This window comes from Eumetopias jubatus, unplaced genomic scaffold (genome assembly GCF_037043125.1).
Source record: "Eumetopias jubatus isolate StellerSeaLion01/CBP00866 unplaced genomic scaffold, mEumJub1_p1.0 scaffold_3, whole genome shotgun sequence".
In the NCBI taxonomy this organism is placed as follows: domain Eukaryota; kingdom Metazoa; phylum Chordata; class Mammalia; order Carnivora; family Otariidae; genus Eumetopias; species Eumetopias jubatus.
In genome coordinates, this window is record NW_028274809.1 from 30,143,770 (window position 1) to 30,158,341 (window position 14,572).

Here is a 14,572-nt window from a genome sequence, read left to right on the forward strand (position 1 = left end):
GAGCATGAGCAGGGGGGAGGGGCAGAGGAGAGGAAGAAGAAGACTCCCGGCTGAGCAAGGAGCCCGACTCAGGGCTCAGTCCCAGGATCCTAAGATCATGACCTAAGCCAAAGTCAGACACTTAGCTGACTGAGCCACCCAGGTGCCCCTGGATCTTACATTCGAATGGAGCAGACAGACAATAAAAAAAGACAGATCACCAGAAAAATGCATATCTATTGTATATTGGTTTTTTTCCTCAATGAAATTGCCTTTCACATATGACAGAGCTTTTTATTATGGACCAAGATAAGAGAGAGCCATATGAAAAATCTCCGCTGCATTTTTTTTTTTTGGTTAAAAAAACTATAAATCCAATTTGGCCTATATTAGAAAAAGTACTTATTAAAAATGCACATAGGCTTTGTTCCAACTTCCACTTTTAAGAATTTATCCCAGGTAAATTATCATAGATATTCAAAAAGCCTTATTCATAGGAATATTAGTTGTAGGTTTCTTTATACTTGCAAAAATAAACTGAAAACAACCTAATATATGACAATCTAGAACCATTTACATAAACATTTGGCTATCCATGCAATGCAATACTGCACAGCCTTAAGAAGGATGTCATAGAAAATATGGCAAGGAAAGATGTTCACAACATATGTAGTCGGAGGGGGGGAAGCTAGTTACAAAACAATCCTCCATACACGAGTTACAGGATCATCCCATAAAATGTGTACCTGGGAGAACATACACCAAAATACCAACTGTGTTATTTCTGGACTATGGGATTATGAATCATTTTAATTTTCCCAGTTTGCTTATTCATAGCTTCAAAATTTTCTACAATAAACAGATAAATTTATCTAATCTGCTACCTTAAATTTCTTACACTTGTGTTTTCATTTCTGTTTTTCGTAAAGAAAAGTCAGTCAACATCTCTGACTTGGATATCCATAAGTAAATCTTACAAATGACTTTCAGGTTGTTAGCTGATGTTCTAGAACTAAATATTTTTAATGGCCACAACCATCCCCCTCATGGTTCTCTGAGAAAGGAGTTAGAGGACATTGTACTCTCCAGTAACTAGCCTGAAGGAAAACTAGTGCCCAAACACCGATGTCCTCAGAAGCCTCTGCCCCGGATGCACGCATGCAGGAGAGGCACATCAGAAAAGCTGCTGAGGACCATAATGTTCCTTCAACATTTATTGATCGATTATAATTGGTCTTCCGTCTCTGTGTTTCAGTTTTCTCTCATTTAAGAGGTCTTTTCCTCTCCCCCACCTCTCCTAAGTTAAGAAAAAACACGCATATGAACACACATACACACACACACAGCATTATGCAATATCAAGTTATTAGAGAGGATTTTTTTAAGAGGATTTTTTAATGAAATTCAAGGAAGGAAGGAAAAAAAACCTTCTTCCACATAATAAGAAGTCAAAAGCTCTGTGGGAATCGAAAAGAGATTAACCCTTCCAGAATCCCAATGCTAGGTGTTTCAATTTGAATATATGTTTTATAAATAATTAAAGCTATTAATTATATATACATATATATATAATATATACATATGTATATTTTTTTCAAGGCCAGTCATAAGAAAAAAAAAGCAGGCTGCCACTCCAAGTGTGTATGTCTCGGTAAATTTTCCCCTTTCCAGTTCTTAGCATCTCTTTCTACTTAACTTTCAAAATTAAAAAAAAAAAAAAGACAATGACTCAGACCCAACCCCACAAAGTCTTAAAAATTGAAAGGAATCTAGGAGAAACCACCAGAATCTGGACTTCAAAGCCTCTGGGCTAAGTTCCACAGAGGAGGGAAGGCATAGTCAGGTGAGGAAGGGGTACCCCACGGGTCTGGGTTGGGAGGACTCTCACTCTGGGATCAGGGCCCTGTAAAGCACACAGCAGCAAGGAAGACCAAGGCCAAGACCAGCGGACAGATTCAACTGGTAAAAACACACTAGCCCTTTTTAGAGGTAGGAGGTTTATAATTTAGACAGACAGCAAAAGAGTAGCCAAAACTCCAGCTCCCCGTCATCCTTGTCCCCCACAACGAAGAGGATGACCCCCAAATAATAGGAGACAGAAGCTTGCAGCAACCAGACACCGTGGGGTGTCCCGTTGCTGCAGAGCTAATTCTAGACTGCAGCTAGGTGGTTGTATAGTCTGCAGCTATATTCCAAAGGGCCATGGTAGAAAACTCCATACCTCACAGTACCCTAAGGCAATGAGGAGCTCAGGGGTGATGGCCTTGGGCCAGCTCATCACAGATCTCCTGTCCTCTCGCGTTGTGGGAGAATAATAAGGCGTTCTGCCAAGACTCAGATTAGCTGTAGCTCGGACTTTTGCAGACATAACCTATGTGGGTGTGTGTAAGGTCTCCAGAGCGCCAAGTTCTCCAGGGGAATCCTTCCCCTGCAGGCCCCACCTAAATTCTATCACTGTGAATCGTATGTAAAGACTCAAACATCTGGAATTCTGTGGATGCTTATTTGCAAAGGGTAGGAGGAAACCAAACACCCAACCAACCATACTCAGTAGGGAGAACCAGGAAGGTCCAGAATTTCCTGGCTTCGAGATCATCTGATTGTTAGCCTGCAAATAGTACGCCAACCAAACCAATTTTACTAATGGTCTCTACCACCTCCAAGATAAGAAAATTAATCCGGATTGTAGAGGTAATGATACCCACGCTGGAGTGATTACTGTAAAGACTAATTTGGATAATATATATAAAAAGTGAGCACAGTGCATAGTATGTAGCAGATGCTCATCAAATGATAGCTCCTTTCATTCATTAGTTTGCTTATAATTTATTTTTTAAACTTTTTCTTAAGGATTTTATTTATTTATTTGAGAGAGAGAGCACGAGCAAGGAGGAGGAACAGAGGGAGATGGAGAAGCAGGCTCCGCACTGAGCATGGAGCCCAACGCTGGGGCTCGATCCCAGGTCCCTGGGTTCAGGACCTGAGGCAAAGGCAGACGCTTGACCGCCTGAGCCACCCAGGCTCCCCTGCTTGTAATTTATTTATTCAACATATACTTTTTAAAAACTTAACTATCAGCCAGATATTAAGTCAGATACTGGATAGATACTAAGACTAAAGTAAACAAGGTCTGATTCTCATGAAGTCTCCAAGCTGGTGGGAAGACAGGCACACAATAAATACATATTCACAAATTATGTATGCTAAATGCTAAGCAGGAAAACCAGGTATTACACCAGACCTACTGAGAGACACAAAAATGTAATGTACATGGGGCGCCTGGGTGGCTCAGTCGTTAAGCGCCTGCCTTCGGCTCAGGTCATGGTCCCAGGGTCCTGGGATCGAGCCCCGCATCGGGCTCCCTGCTCGGCAGGGAGCCCGCTTCTCCCTCTCCCACTCCCCCCGCTTGTGTTCCCGCTCTCGCTGGGTCTCTCTCTGTCAAATAAATAAATAAAATCTTAAAAGTGTAACGTACACGATAAACACTACAACTTGAAGGAGCCTACATCGTAAGGAGGACATGATATCTATGATTTTTATAGAAAAATTTTACTGAAAAGACTTTTCAACCCCAGAACTTCTGTTTTTTTTTTCCCAGCTTCTCTTTATTGATACTCTCTCTTTGCTAAAGCGTTGTTCTCACACTTTAATTCTTTAGATATGGTTTCCTTTAGTTATTTACATTTATGTATGTATAATATTAATATTTATAAGTATTCATCTTTATATTTATCTTATAAATATAAGTCCAAAATTCAGACCCCTCAGGAATAGTTTTCTAAGAGTGTTGTTTTGTTTTGTTTTTTCCTGGGCATGAGCCATGCTTTCCTGTTTTTTTGCAACTATATAAAAATTTTTTATTGAAAAGTGGACATTTTTAGGGGTGCCTGGCTGGCTCAGTGAGGGGGTTATGTGACTCTTGCTCTCAGGGTTGTGAGTTCAAGCCCCATTTGGGTGGAGAGATTACTTAATTAATTCTTTTTTTTAAAAGTAGACATTTTAGAAAAATGTGACAACTCTGAAAATCAGACTTCCCCCACCCCAGTGCCTGTTGTTGCTGTTGTTTTATTGTTGTTGGGGCTGTTGTTTGTTACACTAGTGGTCTTTCTGTAGAGACTAATTTTATTATAATTCTTTATTCTGTAGAGTGTGCAGCCACTGAATTCTCTGTTCAGTTAGCTTAGTGGCCAGCTAATGATTGGCCAGAGATTTCCTGAAATGCCTTGAACCAATAAGAATTGCAACCTTTTGTGAGAAGCTCTGTGGGTAGGTATGTTGGGGCATGACCTCGACTCTCAGGCTGTTTATAATTCTGCCTTATCTGTCAGCTCCTTGCGCAGGGCCTCCAGCCAGCTCCAGCCAGCCAGAGGTGAGAGACTGGGGGCCCTCTCGGGTCTTTTCCGGGCATGCACACAGTCTTGCAAGTTTGCAGAGCCTTTTAGAACCCCAGGAATATGTCAGAGCTTTTCAAGTCCTCCTACGGACACTTTTAAAGTTTGGGCCAGGCTCTTGTTTGCCCCAGCTGGTATCATAGCTGTGGTGGAAAACAATGGTCGCTCCTTGTTTTCGACAAGGGCCCTGAGGAAGGAGCTTTTCTGCAGATTATACTCGAATCAGGACAAAGAAAAAAAGAAAAGAAAAGAAAAGAAAACCACTCTCCTCATGGGTTTTCTTCCAGGGAGCTGCAGGATGGGCAGGTCACATAGAGTCAGTGTTCTGGAGATGGGACTTTTTGAGGAGCTCCATACACGCTCTGGCCCCTCCAGGAGCTGCAAGGCTGCAGGTTTCCATGACGACAGTGGAGCTGGGGAAAGGGTAATGCGAGCAGGACAGGTTCGAATGCCACAAAGCCCACTGTTCCCTACTGAGATTCAGCAGTTTTTCCTGAATAAACATTCCTCAGAGTATTGCAAGCCTTCGATTTATTTCCCGAGTTCTGGAAAAGTTGATTTTGACATATTTTCTCAGTATTTCCCTTGTTTTTATGGAAGGGAAGGCTGTATAGAGGTCTTCATTCCATCATTCCCGAGACCCCGGCATCTTTCAGAATACATTAGGCATAAGATGAAGAAGTTCAAGACTAGGTTAGTGGCCCCAGGAGAGGAGATGGGAGAAGCTGTAAGTAAATATTGAATACAACTTTGTATTAGGAGATGGTGGCCAAGAAAGAAGTGAGGAGACAGAGATGATCCCGAGCCTACTGGGTGATTCTCCATGACCCACCCCACAGGCTCATCGTGTTCATTCAGAGGCTGGGGTGATGCACAGGCAGAGAGAACCCTGCTTAACCACTGGGCCCTCTTTCCTTACCCGGGACGAGTGCTCAGTGCCTCTAGCTATCATCAAGCACTTGCCTCTCAAGCAAATATTTCCTGAACCATTTCCACACGGTTTTGTTGTGGTTCAGAAGGAAAAGAGAATTACCTTGACCTGAATGCTAAGCCCTAAGTACTATATAATACAAACTTTTCTGGATGTCTGAGAGAAAGGTCACATATTGAAAATGCAATCACAAGCTTTTCTGTGGGACAGGGGTTGAGGAAGAATATCAGGCTTCATCGTTATTCCTTAGAGTAATTTAACTCACTGAATCTGTACCAAAAGTACTTTAAGGACTTAGCCTGTTAAACAAAAGATCTGTTGCCACAATATACCTGCACATAACTAAAAGGAATTTTTGCCCATAGTCTCACCGATGGCAAACGAAATTAGCTGCTTCATGATTGAAACGGACGTAGAACATACCTATTCCAGAGAGTTTTAATTTACGTAACTTAAGCCACATCATTTGGAAAGAGTATAATCAACATTATTGGAGGAGAAGCTAGTCATCCTTGATTAACACCTAAAATGAAGTGGCCATTTTTCTTCAAAATAATCCTCATCAACATCTTTCATTTAACAGGAACTTCATACATTTTCTCTCTGAAAGAAATTATCTCCAAATAGAGGCATGTTTGTCTGAATTAGGGTAAGTGCCCTGCAGGGACACATCCGCGGCTTCCTCTGTGTGGGCTTTGTGCTTTTGTTGAAAAGCCTTCAGAGATGGTTGCTTTGAAATACAGTAGTTGCCCCTTATCTGCAGGGCATACATTCCAACACTGCTCACGGATGCCTGAAACCAGGGATAGTACTAGACTCTATATATATTGTTTTTTCCTATACATATACACTGACGATAAAGTTTAATTTATAAATTAGGACAGTGGGTGGCTCAGTCGGTCAAGCATCTGCCTTCAGCTCGGGTCATGACCCCAGGGTCCTGGGATCGAGCCCCGCATCGGGCTCCCCGCTCAGCAGGGAGCCTGCTTCTCCCTCTCCCTCTGCCCCTCCCCCCACTTGTGTTCTCTCTCTCTCTCCTCTGCTCTCTCTCTCAAATAAATAAATAAATAGATCTTTCTAAAAAGTGGCAAGAATACACCAAATGATTACAACAGTTCACCTCATCCGCAGGTTCAGTTCCCCGCGGTCAACCTTGGTCTGGAAGCCGATGACCGCCTGCTGGCAAATCACCAGAAGGTCAATTGTAGCCTAACTCAACTTCGTTAGCCTCCGCCATTCACCACACTTCATCTCGTCACATGGGTGTTTTATCATCTCACATCAATGCAAGAAGGGTGAGAACATTACAGTAAGGTATTTTACAAGAGACCACATTCACATAACTTTTATCACAGTGTATTGTTAGAATTGTTCTATTTTATTACTAGTTACTGTTGTTAATTTTTTTCAATTTTTGTTTATTTATTAGAGAGAGAGAGCGAGCACAAGAAGGCAGAATGGCAGACAGAGGGAACAGCTGAGCCACCCAGGCACCCCTCTTGCCACTTTTCCTTAAAAACTTTCTCCCTCAGAAAGAGGAAGGCAAGAGAGGAAGGAATACGGCTAAAATTGATGATTAAAGGAAATAAAAAATTATAAAAAATTTCAATTCCTTTTTTGTAAAAAAGAAAGTGACTTGAAAGAAATATAACACTATGTTAGTAATCTAGATGAAAGCAACATGAATGTTTATTAAATATTCTTGCTTTCTCCTTTATTTTATAAATCTCTCAATATAAACAATAATATAGATGGTATACAGATGTGCCAAATTCACCCAGAAGGGACAGCTGAAGGGGGGCAACACCAAGCTAGGCCAGTTGCCAAGTAGCAGGGATGCAGAAATGAAAGGCGCATTCCTGCCCTCAAAGTGTTGTGGTGGAGCGTTAGACCGAGAAAAGATAGGTTCACGGTTCTGTGACAGAGGTGAGTAGGAAAGGCCGCCTGGAGGAGGTGAGACCAGAGCTGCCATTAAGAATCAGAGCTGGCAAATGTCCACAATAGCCAAACTGTGGAAAGAGCTGAGATGCCCTTCAACAGACAAATGGGTAAAGAAGATGTGGCCCATATATACAATGGAATATTACGCAGCCATCAGAAAGGATGAATGCCCAACTTTTACACCAACATGGATGGGACTGGAGATTATGCTAAGTGAAATAAGTCAAACAGAGTAAGTCAATTATCACATGGTTTCACTTATTTGTGGAACATATGGAATAACATGGAGGACATTAGGAGAAGGAAGGGAAACATGAAGGGGGGGAATCGGAGGGAGAGACGAACCATGAGAGACTATGGACTCTGAGAAACAAACTGAGGGTTTTATTTTTTTTTTTTTCATTTGTTTATTTGACAGAGAGAGACACAGCGAGAGAGGGAACACAAACAGGGGGAGTGGGAGAGGGAGAAGCAGGCTTCCCGCTGAGCAGGGAGCCCGATGTGGGGCTCGATCCCAGGACCCTGGGATCATGACCTGAGCTGAAGGCAGACGCTTAACGACTGAGCCACCCAGGCGCCCCAAACTGAGGGTTTTAGAGGGGAGGAGGCTGGGGGGATGGGGTAGCCCGGTGGTGGGTATCAAGGAGGGCACGTACTGCACGGAGCACTGGGTGTTACACGAAAACAATGGATCGTGGATCACCACATCAAAAACTAATGATGTAATGTATGGTGACTAACATAACATAATAAAATAAAATTAAAAAAAAAGACAAAAACAAACAAGCAAAAAGAATCAGGGCTGGCAGGATACTGCTATTTGGCATGGAAAAAAACTGATGAGGGGATAAATTAAATGTGACCTATCCATACAATGAAATGTTACTTGGCAATGAAAAGAAATGAAGTACCAAACCATGCTACAACATTATGCAAGGTGAAAGAAGCCAGTCACAAATAGGCCACATATTATATGATCCTCTTTTTACAAAATGGCCAGAAGAGGCAAATCCATAGAGACAGAAAGTAGATTAGTGACTGCCAGGAGGTTGGGATAAAGGGAGAGGCTGAGGGAGTGAAAGGCAACTGTTAACAAGCATGGGGTTTCTTTTTGGTTTCAAATGCGATTTATTGACTGCTGGTGTGCATGGGGTTTGATGAAAATGTTCTAAAATGGATTGTGGTGGTGGCTACACAACTCTGTGAATACACTAAAAACCATTGACTTGTACTCTAAATGGGTAAATTCTATGGCATATGAATGCTATTTCAATAAAATGGTCATATAAAATACAATAAAAAGAAATTTTAAAAATGTTTTAAATGTTAAGTCATTTAGGGGCGCCTGGGTGGCTCAGTTGGTTAAGCCTCAGCCTTCCACTCAGGTCATGATCCCGGGGTCTTGGGATCCAGCCCTGCGTCAGGCTCCCTGCTCAGTGGGGGGCCTGCTTCTCCCTCTCCCTCTTCCCCTCCCCATCCCACTCGTACTCTCTAATAAATAAATAAAATTTAAAAAAATGTTAGGGACGCCTGGGTGGCTCAGTCGTTAAGCGTCTGCCTTCGGCTCAGGTCATGATCCCAGGGTCCTGGGATCGAGCCCCGCTTCGGACTCCCTGCTCAGCGGGGAGTCTGCTTCTCCCTCTCCCACTCCCCCTGCTTGTGTTCGTCTCTCGCTGTGTCTCTGTCAAATAAATAAAATCTTTAAAAAAAATGTGAGGTCATTTAATCAGGTGATCCAAACATATTAAAAATGGCCGAGCTATCATCAATTTTTTTTTAAAGATGTATTTACTTTAGAGAGAGAGTGGTGGAGGAGAGAATCTCAAGCAGACTCCATGCTGAGGAAGGAGCCAGTCATGGGGCTCCATCTCACAACCCCGAGATCGTTACCTGAGCCGGAACCAAGAGTCAGACCCTTTACCGTCTGCACCACCCAAGCGCCCACTATCATCAACTTTTAAAAGGACCACTTGGTTATAAATAATATAATAAATATAAATAAATAAATATAAATAAAATTTAGCTTTGTTTTTATTCTGCCACCTTTTTTCACCCCCCCAACACACACACACCACCCCTCCACTCTGCCACTTAAAACTACCCTCATGTTCTGCCACCTCACACGATCATTCAGCAGAGTTGAAGAAAGTCCTAGCTCCAAATGCTACCTGGCAATCGCTACTGATTATGCTGGGCAATTTGGGGTTACTGTTTGTTCTCAAAAGACTGTCACACATTGTCATGCAACTTTTCATATTGGACTTGAGATTCTCTGTAGGAAAAAAAGAACTTTGTAGTTCTGCTAGGTTATAGATATGTGAAGTGGTATACCCAGAATGAAAACCTGAAAATTATGACTTACAAGGATCAAGTGGCTTCTCTGACTCTAGAGAGCCATCAATGCCCCCCAAATATTCACTTAAATATATTCTAGATGTAAGGACACTGTGTGAAGCTATAGTAATAATCAGTTACGAGGCTACCACCATTTGGTACAGTGAAATAATCATGGTAAATCAAGTGGTCATTCATCTCATAAAATAACTTCAGCTCAACAGATATAATATCATGTATTCATTATCTGTGATCACTATTAACAACTCTCCAAAAAAATTAACAAACCCTCAGTTTTTCCAGTTCAAAAGAGCTGACAATAGCTCAACTCAAAACCTAAACAGCTGATGAATATATCGACTTGTCCTTAGGAAGTCTTTTCTGTGCCCAAATAACTAAGGGAGTCTATGTAACGATTCATCTTGATGCATCAAACCAACACAGGAGAGACTATTCATAATAATGCAAACACAGGAAAGCAATCTTTCTAGATAATGATGAGCAATGCCTTGCAAATGGTCTCAGTGCAGAAAGTTGAGAAATTTTTCCATGCCAGATAGCAGTATCCTGTGTTACCTATATAGGTTTATTAGCGATCTTTTGAAAAGTGTTAATTATGCTGCAGGTTCTCTAACTTACCACTACTGAAATTCTCTTCCATTCATAACCGTTAATGAAAGTGAGTAACTAGAGGCTTGTGTGCTTGATGCTTGGATCCGTGGCACCCACCAGAGGACTTAGCATAGGACCAGAGGTGCTGACGTTATGGAGAGTAGTATTTGTTAAGTGTACACATAAGCTCCTGTCTTATGTATGAGTTGGATGATAAATAACAAAATTTTCTGTCCCAACTGTCTCAAAATTCAGCTGTGAAAAAACTAACTGTTGATATCTCAACTTACCCACAACTACCCCATTTCCAATTATTAAAAGTTCTTCCACTAAGATAAAGTCAAAGACTGGATATTTTCAATCACCACTTTTATTCAAACTGACATCACATGGCTGCAGTTATGATACATTGAAAAGTCCACAGAATTTCTGCCCCCCCCCCCGCAAAGCATTAACTATAAAGAAACACCAGACAAACTCAAACTGAGGGACATTCCACAAAGAAACTGGTTTGTACACTTCAAAATGTCAAGTTATTAAATACAAAGAAAGGCTGAGGAACTGCTCCATACAGAAGGAAACTGAACAGTCATGACAGTGTGTGATCCTGGGTCAAATCCTGGACCTCTGGAGGAAATTTTAGAACAATCTGAAAAATCCAAATGAGGTCTGTGGAGTAGAGTTATACCATATCAAGGCTGATTTCTTGATTTTGATGGTGTGTACTGGAGTTATGGAGAAGCGTAATTGTAAAGAACGTTCACCATGACCAGCACCATCACCAACACTGCCTGGCTCTCCAGCCCGTGGAGAGGAGAATGGCTAACTTGGATGTGATTCTCAGTTCAGCTACCTTCAAGCAATCCACTGTGAAAACATTGAGAAAACACAGGATAATGTGTTGACAGTGAAAATGAGAATTCACAAAGCACAGTGAAAAGAATGCCAAGATGGGCAGTAAAGGGAGTAAGAATCAAAGACAGAGGGAGTATAAAGCATTCAAGTATGGGATAAGGGCACTTAAAAAGGCAGATATCCAGTTGGTCTTGGAATTGGGGTAATAATCAAGGGTAACAGGTATGCGAGTCATAAAGGAACAGCTAGCCTCAAGCCTAACAGCTTTTTATCATATTTATCAGGAGACCAGCATTCTGTTACCAGCTTCATTAAAAACTAATTATAAATACTATTCAGCAATAAAGAACAAAATACTGATAACATGCCACAACATGAATGACCCTCAAACACATTATAGTAAATGAAAGAAGCCAGACACAAACACCACATATTGTATGATGCCATTTACATGAAATGTCCAGAAAAGGCTAAACTATACAGACAGTAGATTAGTGGTGTCCTGGCACTGGGGACTGACTGTAATCCCCATCTGAATACAGTAAATAACAACTCATTTGTAATCCCAAAATTGAGGCATAGAGCTATTTAGTGACAATCACAGTACCTAACTCATAGGGCTCTTTGAAGATCAAATGAGATAATACAGGTTAAAAGCTCAGAACAATGCCCGGCACTTAGTAAGTAAGGGCTCAAGATGGACACGCACGCACACGTGCGCGCGCACACACACACACACACACACACACACACACGTCCAGCTTAAAAACTTAGAAAATAAAATGCATGTAAAAAAACAACATGCATATAATAAATTATAAATGTAAATAAAGTATAAGTTCATACTTATTTAAAGATTCAGCAACAAATTATAGTTCATCCTAGACCTATTCCTTAATCAAGGTAAACAGTTTAAACTATGTTGGGAGAACTTTTTAAATATACATATAAAGTATAAGAAGAACAAAGGAAACTTACTATATCATTTCCCTAATATTTTGGGTCTAAATAAAGTTTAAGGAAATGTTGAGACTCTTCCTCAGCCTCTCATCTTCTCAAGTTGACATTTTGATGTGTTAATTCCCTAATTACATGATTTTTCAGTATGTTCCACATTTTATTTCTATACATAAAAGTCCTTTAGTGAATATGGACATCCATCACATATTTTTACTTTAGTAATTTTTTAATCACAGAGAGTAGGCTGCTGTTACATCTCAGCAATATAATCCTGGACCAAAAAAAACCCAGAAATCAATACTATTGAGGCCCAAGGCCCCAACCTCAGTGACATATGTATACTTTTCCATGTTTTCTTGTCCTTTGTAACATACACTATGATACTGGAGGCCCTGAAGTTCTCTCTTCCCAGCAGGTGTCAAATAATGATGTAGCTTCTGCCTCCTGAACTCAGTCCTGTTCACTGACTCTTTCAATACAGGTATACAAAGTGAAAAGTTGCTAACCCGCTACTCCACCAGAGAAATAAATAGTTGTTTAATTTTAATCCTTTGAAATAAGTACTCCATGAACATACCTGTATATCTTTGGTTAAACTATTTCCTCACCAGCATCAACATTTATATTCTCTTATTTATTATCTCTAAGACCATTTATAAAATGAACTTGTTTTCATTATTCTCTGATTCCTTAAGTATTCCCAGAAAAACTTCCTAACATGAGGAGAAAGTAGAGACAAATTTCAATATTTGATAAATTTTATCTTGGCAACTTTGAAAACAAATTTACTCTTTAAACTGCATTATAAAAAATACATTAGTCTTCACATTAGCTTTACATGGAAATATATACTTGCTTGAATATTTAAATATAGTTTCTCTTTACCAAAAAGTGTCACTCAGAGCCCTAATTACACAAATAATTTAAATGCACAAATGCAAAACACACTTCACACAATATTGTCCACACACTGTATAACTTGGGACAATTATAATAAAAATTTATGCAAGATACTGAACAAGGACAAGATTAATAAAATATTCATTGTGGTTATAACTTGATTTTTCACTATTAAAAGAATTTAATGCACTCTTGAATACACAAAAAACATCCAACTGTTTCATCTAATCAGCAAATGAAGCCAAAACATATTTTGACAAAGGGGCACATCTTGTATCCTACCAAATTCTGAAAGTAATTCATTTCTAATTTCATTTAAATTATAATTTTTCCAGTTTCAAGTTTTCAAGCTTGTCTAAAGTAATGACTATAGGAACTTATAAACAATTCCAAAATGTTAAAAAAAAAATAATCAGGACTGTATTATACTTTGATATTTTTAGTAATATAAATTTTAAATATAAACCTTTTTTCTCAAAAAAATGGTATTTAGAAGTCTCCAATGTGAAAAAAGTAGTAAAATTTTTTAACTGCTTTTAATCATATGACTTATAAGAACTGTCCTCTCTACGTGATGCAATCACATAGATATGACACATCATAATCATTGAGTACATTATTTCCAGATGATCTCCTGCTTTTTAACTTAAACCTAAAGCATCCAGAATGCCTACTAATAGTACTTAAGGAAATTACCGTGTCTATTTTACAGGAAAAAAAAGACACCAATATCCACAAATAGAACATTTTTACATATTAACTGTTTGTTTACTTCCTAATCAGTAGGACAGTTTTCTTTCTAAATTAAAATTGGAGGGTTATTTTAAATTAGTGCCCCATAGTACTATTTTAAGAAAGGGAATTAAAATGTTTGTATATGAGGCAAGGTTGAAGTTGCTTTGCAACTAAAAATATAAACATTTGCCCATTTGTTTTTCAACAGATTATTGTTTTAAAATTAAAAGTAAAGAAATTACAACAGAACACCATCATAACATACCCACAGGTTAAAAACGGCCCCTGAAATAAAACTACATTTAGACACCAACTGTTACACTGTATTTCATTAATTCTAAAGTAACACATTTTTATCTCTGAAATCATGGTACACTGATCTAGTTTCAATAAAATGTGGTTTATACAAGATAGTTGAAATTCATATTTCCTTTAACATTAACGATAGAAAAGGATCCAGGATCCTTGTCTTAACAGGGTAATTGGATGTGTCTGTACCAGCTCAACCAGTGTCTCTGAATAAAGGATCTTTAACATATTCTGAGTATCTCAGACCCAACTGCTTACCTTAGCGTCTTTTGTTTTAACTACTAAAATCAGTTAGCAAGTTTAAGGAAAGCCAAACGAATATACAAATATGTAGTTTTTCCCTTGCAAAACTGGCCTCCACGTAGGTTATCTGTTTTATTAGATCTTTTGAAATATTAAGCTTACAAAGAATTTGTTAATGACAATTAATGGTCTGCCCAAATTACCAAACCAATAATTTCAGTTCAATTTCAGTTCAATAATAACAGAAAATGATGTGATAGTGGCCGAAACATTTTTAAGAGGTAAGGCCATAAAGACAACCCAGATTTTCATATCAAACCACCAGCACTTCGGGTGGAGGGGAATAAAGGTGGTAGAAAACATAATTACACTGGCAAGATCA